At 40.2% G+C, this 17213-nt stretch overlaps 1 protein-coding gene and 1 long non-coding RNA gene across 5 annotated transcripts in view; one reads left to right on the top strand and one right to left on the bottom strand.

The window, feature by feature from the left end:
• Positions 1–17213, bottom strand: part of LOC124158608 (dorsal-ventral patterning protein Sog) — a 325901-nt gene that overhangs the window by 11770 nt on the left and 296918 nt on the right. The gene's annotated exons all lie outside the window — the stretch shown is intronic.
• Positions 12440–13826, top strand: LOC124158609. The gene is made up of 2 exons (XR_006864844.1): positions 12440–12806; positions 13235–13826. It is a non-coding gene; the product is annotated as an uncharacterized LOC124158609 (long non-coding RNA).

Genomic DNA, 17213 nt, shown 5'->3' on the forward strand with positions numbered 1-17213 from the left:
TGTCAAGGGAGATTATCCAACAGCGCGCACACTTCCGAATTTCCCAGAATTACCAGATATTTCTTTTACATGGTACCTCGATCCTTAAAGAGCTCAAAAACTTAAGGATTTTACATGCAAAAGGCGGAAATCACGATGATCTATAAAAATTTGCTAATTTTTAAGTAATAAATTCAAAATTAGCGCAAAAAATTCATTATGTATCATAAAGAATAGTGGTGTGAGTTGAGATAGGGAGGACGAGGGAGAGGGGTTTTAACAGGATTTTTAGTGTGGAAAAAAGAATTAAACGACGTAAAAATATCAAATATGAATAAAATACTGACGAGGGGAAGCTACGAACGTATATTACGCGAGTTGAATGTCGTATTTATTTTGCTTGGTGCAGAAGGCAAAAAGAGATGATAATGTAATAGTTGTTCGGTATAACTTACCGATGTTTCATTGTAATTATTTTCAAACTGAGAAATCAACCTTACCATTGTCATTGCCTCTCTGCCATAGCTAGGTGATAACCGCAGCGGTTAGCGTGCTGGACTCTAGATATTAAGTTCCATGGTTAGAGTCCCAGCGAAGGAAATTATTTTTCCTCCACTCATCATTAATGTTTTAATGATTTTTCGCTATTTTGCTTCTTTATGTGAATTTGTCTCATTTACTGCATTTTTCTGTCACAGCTCGCTTTTTCCTGCGGGGGCAATGGCCACGGGGTGGCTGATTTAACGATTGAAAAACAATTCACTGTAAACAAATAAGGACGACATGGATTGAACAATTATTATTAAATTACTATTTCTATTTTCCTTCTACGTCAAACAAAAAATGCGGCATACAAATTGCGGAGTCAACGTTCGCAACTTGAACCTTGAAAGATAAAATGTATAACAAAATGAGACCTTGGAGTGAATGTATTACAAGTCAACTTTTTGGGTTATGCAAAATGAAAAGTGAGGTAGCCACATATGATGATGACGTGAGCCAAGCGTTATCGCCACGAAGGACGCGTTCTTACACATTCACGCCCGATGACAATGTAATTGATGGCGTCCATTCCGGCTATTTTCACGCTCGTGATTAATTTCGTTTCATTCACGAGGACGAGGCTGGGTCGGAAGCAGTTTCAATGAGGTCCCACCAATCAAGAATCACTGCTAACGCTGCCGAAAGTCATTGATGATATCACAGTTTCTCATAATTCATGTTATCCAGATGAATTTAAATTTAAACGGATAATTAAAGTTATACTGGGGTGGAAGAAGAATTTAGGTTGGAGTAATATTTGTGCTAAATAATTTTGGTTTGTGTAAAAGACATAGTGAGATTTAAGGGTAAAATATCTGTAGGATTTTCTCCTTGCATTTAAAATGAAAAACTTATTTCTTTGGCATTTTCAACAGAAGAATAAATCGCTATTGATAATAGAAGATTCCCTTTATGCGGTGTGCTTAAAATCCGCATTATATCTGAACTAGCTTCACGGAAGTCATTACAGCAATCGGGAATGTACAAATCGATTATCATAATTATTCCAAATAATTGATGAACTGGAGTCTCCTTTCTTTCTTCTTCAGCGTCCAAAGTCTCAAAAAATCCGCAGAGGAATATAGGAAAGCAATGGTTGGTGCACTCCGTGCACATTCGTGGTAGACATTCTAAATAAAAATTAAAACTTCTGGCTTCATTTTGTGGAAATATAGAATGGCCAAAATAAAAGGTAAACTTCTTAAATATCTATTCCCTTCTACTTTTAAAGTAGAAAGTTACAAAGCTCATCTTTTACGTCTGTCATCATGGCATTCCAAGTCGCGACCAAATCAAGTCGAAATATGTTTCCTCTGTGAAGTTTTCGCTGTGAGACTTTGCGGGTGGCTCCGTTTAACATTTACCACTGGTTAGTGTGCGGTCGTTCCCCAAAATTATTAACACTCATCTAAAAAACGAGCAGGACCGCGCAGTCATCCCTCGATTCAAAGGCGGATTCAGGGGGGTCACATGGGTCATAAAACCCCCCATATTTTATCAAATTTTAAAATTTTTGATTAGTAGTTTTTGTGTTATTGTAAATGAGTGAAGGGAGTGTACAGGGTGTTTCAAAAAGGACTTTACAACTGTATTATGGCAACAATTTTTATTACCACAGATTGATGAGGATGACCGAGAACGAAATGTTTTCTTTATGCAAGATGGCGCACCACCACACTATCTGACTGACGCCCGGGATTTTCTAAATGACCGCTTCCCAGGTCAATGGATTGGCCGTGATGCGCCAATTGCATGGCCCCAGACCTGACCCCACTCGGTTTTTTCTTCTGGGGTTTCACAAAAGATATGGTGTACGTACCTCCTTTGCCGGCCACTCTAGTTGAACTTAGAGCAAGAATTTACGCTGCTGCTAAGCGAGTTACACCTGAAATGCTAGGAGTCTGGGAAGAAATCGACTACCGATGGGATGTCTGCAGAATAACCAACGGAAGCCACATAGAACATTTTTAGTTTGATGTAAAAACTACTTGAAGTTTTTTCCTTTAACATAACACCAAAACCAGCTCTATACCTTGTTTAATAAAATTTATACGAATTTTCAAAGTTGTAAAGTCCTTTTTGAAACACCCTGTATATACAAATGCATACCTACAAGTTTCAAGCTTGAGAGAAGTTTGAGCTATTTATCGTAGAAAATATTATCTAGGCACTACCGGGGAACTGTATTCCATACTCCCCGAACCCAGGCCATGACCCTCCCCCCCTAAATTTTATGCTGAATCCGCCCCTGTCTCGATTACGAGCCGAGGTATTTCGGGGAGGGATGGGAGCAGCTAAATTCCCGCATATCCCCCCCCCCCCCCGCGGGGATATCCCCAAAGTTTAAACAAAACTATCCGTCTCATCTTTCGCGCCTTTTGGAGTGTGATATCGCCGCCAAGGTCATCGTGAGAAAGTTTTCGCGCCCGCCTCTCGCCGTGATGAAGATCAGATTCCACTCCCGCGCCATCGTGACTGAATAGCAAATTAGTTGGCGCTGCCGCCCGCCCTCCTTTGCAATTCATAGCAGCCAGGGAGGCGGGTGAAAAATATACAAACGTTTTGAAATTCTAAGGAGTTTAAGCGGGGATATAATACGGCCGTCCGTACGCACTCCTTCCCTCATTCCACGCTGGAATTTCTCACGTATTAACTCCCGCGAAGTGATGAGCTCGTTGGCGTTGGCGGAGGAATCGGACACCCGCCTGTTGTCAGAGCGGGCATCCTCGTGCGCTTTAGGATGAAAGGAATTTTCAGTATCCGACCGGATTCATGTGGCTTACTCACTTTCACCTTGTTTTCGCTGTCGTGAAATCATAATTTCCCCTGGAGGTAACGAAAATTCTTGAGACACCGTGCACGCAAGTGCGCCATTGTGTGCCATACGTGGCTACGTTGAATGGGAAAGCATTTGATTCTTAAGTTTATAGAATTTTTACAGAAAATATTTGCTCTTGCAACTTAATTGCGGATTTGAGAGAGAGAGAGGAGGTTAATTGCGGTTCAGTTTGCAATATTGAATTTCAATAACCCATTCCGTGAATTACACTTAAGTTGCAACGAAGTACGACCTAGCTCTTCCCTGCTCCCCAACCTCAAATGCATTTATTTTCTTGGTTTCATCTCTGATAATATTTAAGCGCGAATGTGATTCTAATATAAACTTATCGATGAACTCCTTTAAACAGTGTTTTTCCAAGCATCAGAAGCCAGAAAATCTCTTTGGATTCGAATGCACTGACTCTATTTTGATCCTTAGGTAATTAGGTATTTAAATTGAGGCTGAAATTTAATACGTAGGAACTTATTGTTTAATGGATGCTTGGATGGTTTCTTAACGAGCTGTAATCCTTGATTTCCTTTCTGTTCGGATTTTAAAGCACGTGTTTCGGAGATCTCGTTCAGACGGTATAAGATGCAAACGACTGTCATAGCCTTGTTAACAATGATTTTTATGTGGTCATGGAAAGTTAATTTGTGGACAAAAGTGACGCCTAAATTAAAAGTGGATAAGTCAGAGAGAATGGGTTGATTATTTAAAGTAGGGATCTTCAAGCTTTTTTAATGCAGGAGCCAAAATGTTCCACGTCTCTTAATCATCACATCGATAATATAAAAAATATATAATTTCAAAAAGTTATAATCTTTATAAGTCAAAAAGTTCAATCAATTAATGCGTTTTTTTACATTGCTAATTTTTGACGAGTGTGTCGATATTTGGTTTTATTTTTGCAGTAACAAAACATTCTTAGCCTCTAGGGACCGCAAGAAATTTGTCGGCGGGCCGCGAGTTGAAGACCCTTGATTTCAAGTGTAAATGGAGGAGATCGTGATATTCAAACACGAGTTTCGGGGAATTTTTGCGTCCATGACTACAAGAAAACGAAAGGGGAATGAGGACACGAGGACCGCTCACGGGGATTGGCTGTCGTCGACTCTCCGCGCCTGTCGGGACGACATCGAGTGAGACGAATAGCTTGAGAGTCGCTCTTCCGGCGCGGCGAGACTGCTCCAGTCCACTGGGAGGGGAGGGCCTGCTGAAACGCTTCACGCCCAAATTAATGTCCTCCTCGTGGCGATGGGACGCGGAAGGATGACCCCCAGGCTATGACTCCTCACCAACACGATGGGAGGGCCAACGGCCGAAGGGCAGGGCGAATTGACGCCCGCCTCGACAGGGATCGAGGGGACGAGTGGAACAAACACTCACCAAATCAGAGGATGACAAGAACAATACGTTCAGATTCCAGCCGAGGGATGAATGAGGGGGAGGGGGCACGATTCCTTGTCGTTCGGTAGCGCCGATCACAATTTGCGACATTTTTTCTTTAAACATTTCGTAGATTTTTTTGCCTTACCCTCACCACGAAAAACCCTAACTATCCCTAGAAGAGCACCATGAAAGTGAAACCCTCCAAGAAAGATTGAGAGAAAAGGAGTTAACGGTAAAGATTAAACTATAGCCAAGTAGACAGCCCGGGACGTAATCATCTAGTGCCACGAAATTTGTAGCACAGTTTACAATCCGACACGATAAAGGTAGGACGATAATTTCATAGTTGCTTCAAAACTACAACATATTTTTTATCGGTAAAATTAGTCCATTTTTATGCAAGATACCACTGCCAATATTACAAATATATTGGGTAAGAATTACTAGAAAATGGGCGCAAAATTGATATGATAAACTCCCCCAATCTCTGATCTGAAACTAATCCTCTGAACGAATATTTGGATTCCACAATAATGGTTAGCTATTTCCACTAAAGAAGAGAGTTTACTTGACTCAAACCCGAAACCTCTTAAGCTGCAAAACTCGCGGAAACCTTTAAAATTGATTTAAATGCGGAATAAATGTTTCTCGTGATATAAAATTACGGATAAACCCCATTCCTTCAAGATCCTCTGCTTCTGCGTGTTGTGTGGCCGCTCCTCAGCTCTCAAACCAAGGAAGACAATGCCGCAGCGCCATCATTGTCCACGCACCACCCAGCGCGTGCCCTTTTTATATGAGTGACCCTTGGCGGGCGGTGAACGGAGGGTGGGTGCAGCCTAATGACCGCTCAGAGCCAAAGAATCTCCTGCCCCGCGACACATTGCACGCAATCCACCGCTAGGTACGTACATACATACATCCCTCTCCAAGGGGTCCGCTCTTAAACGGCTCTTTAATGGCTTTCAATTGGGCAGCTGGCGGCCCGCCACCCGCCACGAACCGTTCCGCGGAGTGATTTGAAAGATGCGACTGTGATTGGACGCCCACGACCCTTAACAACTCTCGCACCAGCCGTCTGCTCAATTGCTTGGAGTTCCACCCTCGCCAATAGCCCAACCCCCCACCATGGTACAGATTTTTTAAAGAATGGAACGTATATTTATTATGATCTGAACATCACCCTTGGAGCAAAACACAATTTACTATAGCATGCTCTCGTCGTTTCGCGGCGAATGATGTCTTGTATTTGAACTCGGGCAGTCCAGTTTCCATGTTTCTTGTTTTTAAAACCATGTTTCTTGATATTTTATCAATGAACCCTGTTCTTTTTCACCATCTCTCTTCATTAACGCAACTTGCTCTGAAGACGAAAACCGACTCGGTTTTCAAAATTTTGGCATCAATTGAGTCTTTCATCTGGTGTACAGCCTGACCTCAACTAAAAGACAATATTCAATTATTGGCTCCGCAAAAATCTCATTAGATATATGAAAAATACAAAAGTAAATAGCTGTGTACACAAAAATAGAGATATAGCAGTAAAAAATAGATATAACAGTATGATAAAAAATTATTACAGTATAATTAATAAACAAGAATTTAAATTTGACAATATTTGTAATTTGTCGGCTGTGATTTATTTGGCACAGTAAGTTTGATTTTTCTCTACATTGAGTAGAGCCATGTATAATTCATTGTTGAATGCACGAAAGCCCATCTGTTTTCAGTTCTCAGGAAGATTATTCCAAAATTTAGATACGGTGATGAGATATGATTTTTGGTAGGCAGTTGTACGTGGGATTGGATAACGCAAAGAATAGTCCTTTGTGGGAGATGTCACCTGAGTGGTTTCTGACCTATTCTTAAACATTTCCTTAAGGTAATTAGAAATTCTCTCCCCGAAAAGAAGAAGATATCAGAAGAGAAAGCGGATTTCGCGCTGGAGGCGTGACCATTTTATGACGCCATTCTGAAGTAAAGTAACGAGTATTACAGACTTTCCAGGAGATGCAATGTAAACCACTATTTTGAGCTCCATCCCTACAAAATGGCAACCCATCGAAAGGAAGGAATGACAGATAATCTCGCACTCAAGTTGAGCCTATTTCACGACGCTATTCTGGTTAAAAAAAATGTGGACCCCAGAATTTACAGAAGAAGAAGAAGGGAACGGTAATTATGCCAATACGATGATCAAATTTCACCAAAGGAAAGATCCTTGGAGAAATAAAATTTAACGTTAAATGCCCAGATATTTTAGAACAAGAGGTTTCCTTACTACTTACCAGCGAGTGGCATCAAGTCATGCTACTCGCTTGTCATAATTACCAAGATGGCCCCTTAACTAGGTCAGCCACATCCTTACAGAGATTGTAGGACAAAAGTGCTCTGAAATCTAAACCCCTCACTTCAGGCAATGCAACCAAAGCACAGCTGCCAAACAATGCTCATCGTCTGGACGTTAAGGCATTTCAACACTTAAGATTAGAAGAGTAAAGTGGCCAATGCATCTCCTTTCATCGTGTCAACGATAGTGCCCCAAGTGTTTGTCCTACTAAAAAAAAACAAACTCAGTTGAGCATTGAATCTGGCATGACCCCTTGATGGTCAGGTCGAAGGAGGGATTGTGGACATAGGCGGGAGCTTGGCTGTTGTCGCTGCGGGCAATATTTCAAATCAAGCTAAACAGTGAAGTCTGAATCTCACGAGCCTATCTTTTCGTCCCTTCCGAGCGATAGCTCCAGCGATCGCTCCAATGACGGCGGCAAAATGACCGTTTCACACAATCATTTTCCGCGAAGGTTCCAAGGATGGAAATTCCATCCCCTTTTTCCCTCACTCGGCTCATACCTTTCTCAATCACTAGTACCTATCGTCTTTCCGCCAATCAGAATGCACGGCCACTGACAGCAATTGTAATGTCACACTTGGATTTCAATGGAAGGAGAGTTTTAAAAGGGAAAGGTGACGGAATAAGGGATGGACAAAGGGACGGTGGGAATGATCTTGTGATTCAGAAAGTGATGGGTCGAGCGATCATTCTTATCGTCCCTAAAAACTATCGCTGGACCTATCACCAGGGATGCCGATTTACAAAAAATATTGGGGGGGCCCAAACCGGGGATCTTGCCCCAGGAAATTTTATAAGCAGTGAGTTTTAAGTTTTTTTTAAGCATTTTAGAAGAGTCATATGATCAACATAAGAACCCTGATAACTCGAATCTCGATATCTGGACACTCCGGGGAAAATTGACAAGCCTGACACATTTTTCCTCACACCCATAATGAATTTTTGAGGGGGCTGGGGTCCCCTCAGGCCCCATGGAGTCGGCGCCACTGCCTATCACTATGAGGGACGGAAATATATTATGGTATAATTCAGGCTTAAGAGAAAGCCAAAGGGGAAGCATTTTCCTTTCTTAAGTCGCATAATAGTGTTTGCTTTGGATGCAAAGGCAGAGAAGGGAAAATCGAAAGAATTGGAGAACTTATGTGATTCAACGACTGAATCAACCCAAGTGGCAAAATAATGTATTTGCTGCAGCTTTAATTAAACTACAAAGAAAGACTACTACCACGTCGACAAATTGGGTAGATTCCAGGGCAAGAGCAGGAAGCACATTAGGATCACATTTTCATCACGACGATAATGGAAAAAATACATAAAAAGTGTCAGTACTTGCTTTGGAAACTTCAGAGAGGCATTTCACGAGGGATCAAGAAAAAAGTGAGATTATTGCAAGCTTTCATTCGTACAACCCTCTAATTTTTGTCAAGTTCGAATGTACGTACACGTATAAAGTAATAAGGAATGCCCATTATGCATTGTGACAAAGAAACCAGAACGTATCTACATGCTCCACGAGTTTTAAAAATGTTAACTAAGACTAAAAGAAATGGTTCGGTTTTTGAAAGAAATAGAATAAAAAAATTCATCATGGAACATGAAAATGTTATGCCCCTTAACTAATCGAAATCAGGCGCGAACACGAACGACGATAATGTAAATGTTAGAGTTGAATTTGCTCACATTTAGCGGCAAGAAGACGGCATGTGTGAAAAACTGCAGCCAGTTATAATTCCAATACACTGACGCCGCCGACTGGAGAGGCAATAAAACGTAGACCTATGGGAACGCGTGAAAATGTAAAATTGAGATCAAGGCGGTTTATTACGGCGCGAAGGAGCGACTTTTACAGCTGTATAATTAGAAATGCCTCGGCAGTTGACAGGACGGGAATTAAATAAAACACTTTCCGTCTGGTCCGCGGATTCGTTTACCCTTTAATTTCGCGCGCGCGGGAATGAAGCAATTTGACTTGTCCGAATCCGCGCCCCGACTCCCCCGCGGGGCGACGAAAGGGAAAATAGAAGGGCGTTTGGGAAGAGGGGATGTGGGGGGGGGGGGGGGTTAGAAAGAAATGACGGGGAAGAGAGGGGAGAGAGATAGGGACGCATAACTCACTCAGTCTCCGTCGGGGGCGCTTCTCGGGTGGCAGCCGCACTCGTCACTTCGAAAGGGGGGCGCAATTAGTCCGTCAGGGGGCGATGCGACCACCACCACCCCCAGATTTTCAAGGCACGCCCGCCCGTGCAACCTAGTTTCGGGTTTGAATAAGTAACTTTCCTGAGGACGCACTCTTTACTAGGTAAGAAAAGGGATTGGGTAAAAAAATAAGTCAAAAAAGTAAGAAAATGCACTAAAATGATTGAATGAGCGAGCTTTTTTTATTTTCCTGATTTTATCATTTGCTATACAATTAATTCATTGTAATTAATAAATTTCAATTAATAATGTAATTTTTACAGTGAGTTAAATCATTGGCTTTCTTTGCAGCCGAAACTTTTCTCTCGTCCGCTAAAGAGCACGGCCTTCGGGAATCAATTTTACTATATTACTGCGCGGCCGTAGAATAGTCCTAATTTGTTTTACATGGTTTTAGGATTTCCACCGGTGAATATGCGAATATTCACTCTTTCTTGTCCTTTAAGCGTCTACCGGCGGCGCAGACGCGTGGAAGTACGTGCTCCAGTTGAGGACACGGCACGCTGCCGCTTCTCAGTCACGCGTGCTCTCGCCTCCGCGAGTCACGAGGGTGGTGGTGGGGGGACGAAGGTGCTGCCAAAACAAATAGGGCCGGAGGAGGCAACGCGACGAAGGGGTGGTCGTGGACAGAAATTCAGTGAGCGCGCCGAAGGAGGAGGAAAGATCAGATCTTCTACTCTCTGTACCAACTTCGACGACCAAGCACATATCTATCGCGAATTGAAAGAGAAATTATGTGGCCGTTTCCAATCAATGTCAAAATTAATAAGTGGACGGAGAGGAGGACGAACGACGAAGTGCTGAACATTGTGGTTGAGAAGAGGCAGCTTTTAGATGAGATACGGAGGTGACAGAAAGTACGGATGGAGCGAGTCCTGAGCAGAGAGGAGATGTTGAAAGCAGTGTTACAGGGTAGATCGTTGGTAAACGAGGGTGGAGAATCGGAGTTTTAGATGGAATGGAAGGGAGTACACCTTATTGTGAATTGAAGATCAAAGTCTATGAAGGGAGGATAAAATGCCAGAGTCCTTTGTAAATTTGACCTCGTGTTTAAAAACGAAATAACGTTCCACACAATTTTAACCGATATGCTCTAACACGTTATTTTTGATTTTTTCTACGCTCTCGCAAGAACAGCTTTTCTGTCAAATAGAGGCCTGAGAAACGTTTGCGTGAATTCTGGGATTTTCTTTTCAATCTTACTCGCATGGAGAGAGCACAAAAATCTCTCTCCTTCTCTCGTCCTTCCACTGAGAAAAGCGCGTGGCCACGATAACAGAGAACGAGGTATAAAGGAAAAGGAGCGAAGTAAATAGAGAGTTCCTTACAAAGTAATCAACCTACAATATAATCATGCTCACCGCAACAGTTCTAATATATATATTTATCGACGATATAAGCCAATCAGCGGTCTTCCTTGTCACACGTAGATCCGGAGAAGGTTTACGCGAATTATGGAATTTCCTTTTCAAACTTATCCGCACGAATAGAGCACAAAACTCGCTCTCTCTCCTTACAATGGCGACAGTAAAGAACGAGGGAAAAATAGAGCAAAGACGGAAGGAGAAGAAGGAGCGAGACAAAAAGAGTCTTCCTTGTGAAGTAATCAACTTAAAAAAATAAACATTCCCACCGCAACAATTCAAACATATATTTTGCGTGTTTGTGAGAAATATTCATTGTTCAATCCCCTCCAAACGTAAAAAAATTAAACTAAACGTGTGTAAGTAATTAAAAATTTAATTTACATCTGAGCTGCTTAATCAAAGGTCATAGCGAGCTATGAGAGGTCAAGGGTTTCAAACCTCCTCGAATTTTTCGTGAGAATATATTAAAAAAAAACATCTGCTCATCGCAAAAATATAAACATATATCCAAGAAAAAAGCCAATCAGAGGTCTTCCCGGTTACACAAAGATCTGAGGAATGTTTGTGCGATTTCGGGGATTTCCTCTTCAATCTTACTCGCAAGCATAGAAGATAAAACTCGCTCTCTCCCTCCGTCTTACACTGAGCGCGGCCACGACAGCGAAGAACGAGAGAGAAATAAAGGAAGGGAGGGGGTTGGGGGACGGAGAAGGAGCGTGGCAAATAGAGCGTTCCTCGGTTTGTGGCGCGCTCGAAGGCGTGTGTAGTACTACGTCCGTGTGGGAGGTCGGCAAACGAGTCGTGGACGCCTTCTTGGACCCGGCTCCCTCCATCAATCCTGCTGCGAAGAGAGGAGGTGGGCTCGCGCCAGCCAAGAAGGAAAAGAAGAGGCGGGAAGCGCTACTCCTTTGTTTTCGTCTGCTGTCAACCCGCGTGAGACATCTTATCAGCAAACCCTTCCCTCTCGCGCTGTTTATGACCTTCCTCACCCTTTATCTTTTTTTCTTTCCCGCCACTCAAAAGAGGGGAGAGCGTTTAAACTCGCAGCTAATGGACTCTTTTCGCGGCGATCTCTTGATGCCTGACAAAGAAATCCGACAGCTGGGATGGAAAAACAACGGTCGACGAGAGAGGAGAAGAAAAAAAATCGTTCCAGTTCCTTCCCAAACAACAACAACAGCAAGGCAGCGCCGTTCTGCGGCCAGGGCCAAACACCGGCACGAAGTCGAAAAAAAAGGAAAAACACTTGGGAGATATTTTTTTCGAATATTTGATTTGTTTTAAATTCCTAGCGTTGAGAAAATGAAGAGGAGAAAATACTTCTGACCAATTGATAGGATGGAATTAAAGAAAAAATTTAAACTGAACGTGTGTACGTACTATTTATAAAGTTTATTTACGTTAAAAGGTGCTCAATCAAAGACCGTAGCGACCTGTGAAGGACTTTAAACCTCGCGAAATGATGATATAAGTGATTGAACGATCTACGGCTGTTGAAATGTTCCGAAATGTACGCAAGAATTATTCATCGGTTAACCTTCAAATGCAAAAAAATAAACTGAACGTGTGTACCCTAGTAGCACAAAAAGGATTATATCTGTATATTTTTAAGATTTCGAAATACATCGGTATACATATTTGCAAATCTGTATATCATACATATTTTATACATGTCTGATGATCCATGGTTACACCATAAGGATATTAATTGTATATTTTAAAGATTCTGGTATACATCATATACAGATACACATATCTGTATTATATATATATTTATCATGTATTTTAAAATCTCTGCTTCTCTTTCAAACATCGCTTCATAGCAACCGAAACTTTGTTTACATTCGTAGTTACGGCATTGTGTGCCTTGTATGTGCCGTAAAATAGTGTTTTTCAAGCAAATTTACATTGAAGTGCGTTATGGAAGAAATAATACGTGTTTCGAAGATAAGATTGGCGAAAAGGGATCGAAAGAATACTATTTCATGCCATTGTGTATCCATCAAAATGAATTCAACGCCGGATTAAGCTTTTGTAAACAAACCAATTACACCAGATTCGCGGAAAAAGTGGCTCTTATAGTGGCACGAAGAGATTTAAAGAAGATGCCTTTGTCAGCATTAACCCTTCTCACTGCTGTGCTGGCCATTTCAATGTAAGTAAATGGAACATTATTTTCACGGCCTCTGTATCTACCCTATCTGGACAATCAATGAACCACTACTTTCAATCCAATAATTATTTAAGATTATTCATCTCTGCATAGGAACAATTTAGATTGATCTTTGCTTTTGCTGGCATAGTGGAAGTACAATCCTTTCAGACAGATTTAGTTGAAAATATTATTTTTCTCGCGAATTCACATTGTTAATAGTTCTTTGTGGCAAGTATATAGTCTCTCTCTATTATCTCGTAGGTATATGGAGGGTTTTACTTGAAAATGAATAACTATTGAGAATATGTCGAATAATTTTACTAATTGATAACCATTTTAAAACAAAGCCATCGATTTAATTCTCTGCGATCGTAATCATCTAGGTATTGATTTGTGTTTTTAGTATATTTTTCACTAATGCCTTATAGTTGGAAGAGGACGCAGAATACTACATGTACTGGAAAATGATGGGATGCCATTTGAGGATAAGGAAAAAGAATAATGCCAACATCGGAACATATCAGTTTCTCCTGGTTGCCCTGTAATTGTGATGAGAAAAATTCTTCAACTCCTCCAGAACCATGATGAACCCAAGGAGGTGCGAATAGACCATGCTATCCCCGGAGAGGATAATGTGAAGGCTGATGATGATAATTCGAATCAATTGATGCATGAGGACTACATTCTTCCTAGCACAAGTGAGGCTCCCACTTCTACAGAAAAGTACTGACTCGAATGAAGTACATATATATATATAGAAGCAATATGTGCTAAGTAACAAGTGGCTGTGCTAGAACAATTGCAACTTCTCCAGTCAAAGTTGAAAATTAGTCTCTTGCTTTGCCCACCCTTGCCAAAAATTTTGAAAGTGACGTTCGTGATTGTACCTCCAATAAAAACTTGAATTTGTCATTTGAAAGTGTCTGTAGTGATTCCTCAGACCATTCAAAGGATGAGGAAAGAAAATAAAGGAAATCTGTGTCAAACGCATAATATTTTACATAGAAATCCTCAATTCTACTTAGGGATTCCAGTTTATATTATTATTTCCTTATTATCTGACCGTATTGATGCATCTACTAGTGATCTCATGAGATGCTTAAAAAAAATAAAATGATTCCGGAAAGGTTCTAGCCCATGAATTTGGCAGTCATTATTCCTCTATTAGCCACATTTTAAAGTCTGTTTTGCCTCTCATACAAAAGTATTATGAGGGACCTGCTTCAGAGATTGGACACTACTAGAGAAATGCACTACCAGTCAGCACAGCGGCGGATACATATGGGGGCGCAGAGGGCACCCCCCCCCCCTTTGCGGGGCTGCCCGCATTGCCAAACATTGCAAAACCATAATTGTAACTCTTTTATATCATTAGAAGCATTGTCTTGTAAATGCGTATAATTTTGCACCCCCCCTTGAGTTTTTGCTGTATCCGCTACTGAGTCAGCAAACTTGTATTGGATATTAAACCATAGGTCTCGCTGATGCAGTGTACCAATCCTTGAAGAATCGAAATACATACAAATGGGTTATTACACCATTCAAATGTATGTACCACTTACTATGTATTTGATGTGAAACCTAGATGTGAGGGTTAGTATTACCTTTTCCTTACACAACTCAGATGGTAGACTATCCTTCTTCAAAGCACTATGGAGGGTGGCCCTACCATTTGCCTACACTCACTGTTTGATAAAGCTTCCAAAGCATTTTTAAACCTGATCCCTGAAATTTGGAACTGCTTTAACTTCAAGCTATGGACATTAGTAGTCATACATTTTACTATTTGCATATCAAATATCAAGATGACACTGGGTACACAGCACAACCAACATGTCACGATTTTCTAGCTCATTAGTAGAGGTTTGTGGAAGACTCAGCATGATATTATTTCATACAGAACTTCTCTAATGATACCAACAAATGGCTGAAGCTGTGAATATTCTTGGTAAGTAACTGAGCAAACAATTATGCTTTTGCAGAAAGAGATGTGTGCAAAATCGATGCATAGTGGTGAGTATTTTAAATTGATTGTAGGAATTGTTCCAGTAAAGTTTTCATGGAAGTTATTTTTTCCACAGAAATACTGTTCTCAGTTTCGTAATTTAGGATATAGTGTTGTATTTGTTTTAAAACTTGACCTTAAGTTATTGGAAAAGTTTTCTTAAGTTACTTAACCTTATGTCAAAAGTTCTTAACTCAGTTTTTCTTAAGTTTGGTAACTGTTTCAATTTACTTTCAATCAATTGTTAACAGTTTTTCTTTTAAAGTTTGTTCAGTTCGAGTTATGCCAGTATTATTTAGTGTTGTGTTAAACCCAGAAATAAATCTCAATTTATAACTATCCACAAAGAGAAACAGAGATTTTGTTACATGTGATAAATATGTATATAATATGGATATCTGTATATGTATATGATGGATACCAGAATCTTTAAAATATACAAATAATATCCTTATGTTGTAACCATGGATCATCAGATATATATAAAATCTGTATAATATACAGATCACAACAATGTACACATATTTAATCTGTATAAAATCCATATTATTGCAGCAGATATAATACGTATTATATCTAGATATTATATGCATGGTAGAGGACATTTGCATGCATTTTATACAGATATAATATGTATACAGGGTATACAACGATACGTATTAAATCTAGATATAATCCTTTTTGTGCTACTAGGGTAAGTATTTAAAAAGTTCATTTACATTTGTAAGTTGCCCAGTCTAAGGCCTTAGCGAGTTGTGATGGGTCAAGTTTTGCGAGGCTCCCCGAAATGTTTCAGGGATATATTCTTCGGTTAAATCTCGCCAAATGTATACGCCCCCAAATACAGCCACCCCTTCCAAGTTAACCTCCAGCCAAATTTTCTGACCTTCCTGGATATTTCAATTTCATCGAATTCACTCATATGGAGCTGGTTAACGATTTAGAGCATGTCTCTTTCTTGTGCGGAGAAAAACTTTTATTCCACAGTATTTTTTAAGATTTGTAGATACAGAGGGGGAGGGTGGAGTTGCGGTGAGAGTGAGCGAGTCACGGCTTTCTCCCGCATCCGCTTTTGCTCCGGAGCGGTGCACCAGCCAACGGGTGCATGGACCGCGGATTAAGAGGTTAATAAACCCAGCAGGTGGGAGGGAGGCGCGGACAGAGGAAATATTTACAGTGCGGGCAGGCGAGGAAATCCGAGGCCAAGCAAAGGACCATTATTTCTATTTAGCGATGAAAGCAACAGTCAACGGAATCAGCCAATTCACGAACGAATGTATAGTGCTGTCTTTAAATGTGAATTCCCAGATGATTAAAATATGTGGCTTTCCTTCAAGAGATGACTTCAATTAGAAAAGAGTCTAATTTGAAACATGAACAAAACAGAAAGTAAAGGCATTCATTGAATTAAGTTAATATTAATAAAATAAGCCGATTCCAATTTAACCTTTTCTGATGAATTTTCTGCCGGCAAGGATGGCAGGTTACCAGAGAAAGGACTAAAGGATGACAATCGCCGACTGCGAAGGAGAAAAATAGCGAGGGAGTTAGGAGACCGACAGCGGACAGATCATCCCTAATTGTGAACGTTTTTACCCTCACCCAGTCCGTCTTTTACGATTACTATTAATAATACCTCAAGTTACTATCGTCATCAATTCGTATTCAAGGTAAAAAATTGCAAATCGTGCAGTTTACAATCTACCCAATCTAAAGCAGCCATATAAAACGGAAGAATTAATAACATTTAACTTAATTGACATCCGACTGGAAAAATAAATTTCAACGGAAAAATCGATTTTCCCTGAATATGTTTTTGAAGATAATATTTGAAAGTTTTCCGTATTCAGAATGAAACGACCACCTTTTAGTTGTTCAATGAAATCCCTTGACCAAGCTCAATAATGCCTAATTCTGAATTATATTGGTAACAAGTAATTTCATACGTGTGCCTTAGCACAATTGAAGTTTTGAATGCTTAAATATTCACTTTAAAAGTACAGAAATTAATTCCTAATTAATGCTTTTTATGCACTAATATATATAAGTTCGCTCAATATTTTTTGAAAGTATTTTGTGCAGCTACTGAGATAGTCAAATGCATACATTTTATATTCACTCGTAGTGTATCATCATTTGTAAATATTGTTGAATATTATTTTATCCGTTGTTGGTTACGTTTTGACTAATAGTATTACTAAATTGTTTTATTGTTGTTGTGACTCCTATGTAATTGGCCTCGTGCAGTATTTGGTTGCATTAAATGAATAAATAAAATAAATTAATATACCTCGAAAATAATAAGTCAGGGTCTGAAACTCTGACAATACCTAAACAGATATCCTTAAAGTTAATATGGTCTAAAAATTATATTGGTACAGGAAAAATTTACTCCTCTGTTT

This window comes from Ischnura elegans, chromosome 5, assembly GCF_921293095.1.
Source record: "Ischnura elegans chromosome 5, ioIscEleg1.1, whole genome shotgun sequence".
Lineage (NCBI taxonomy): Eukaryota > Metazoa > Arthropoda > Insecta > Odonata > Coenagrionidae > Ischnura > Ischnura elegans.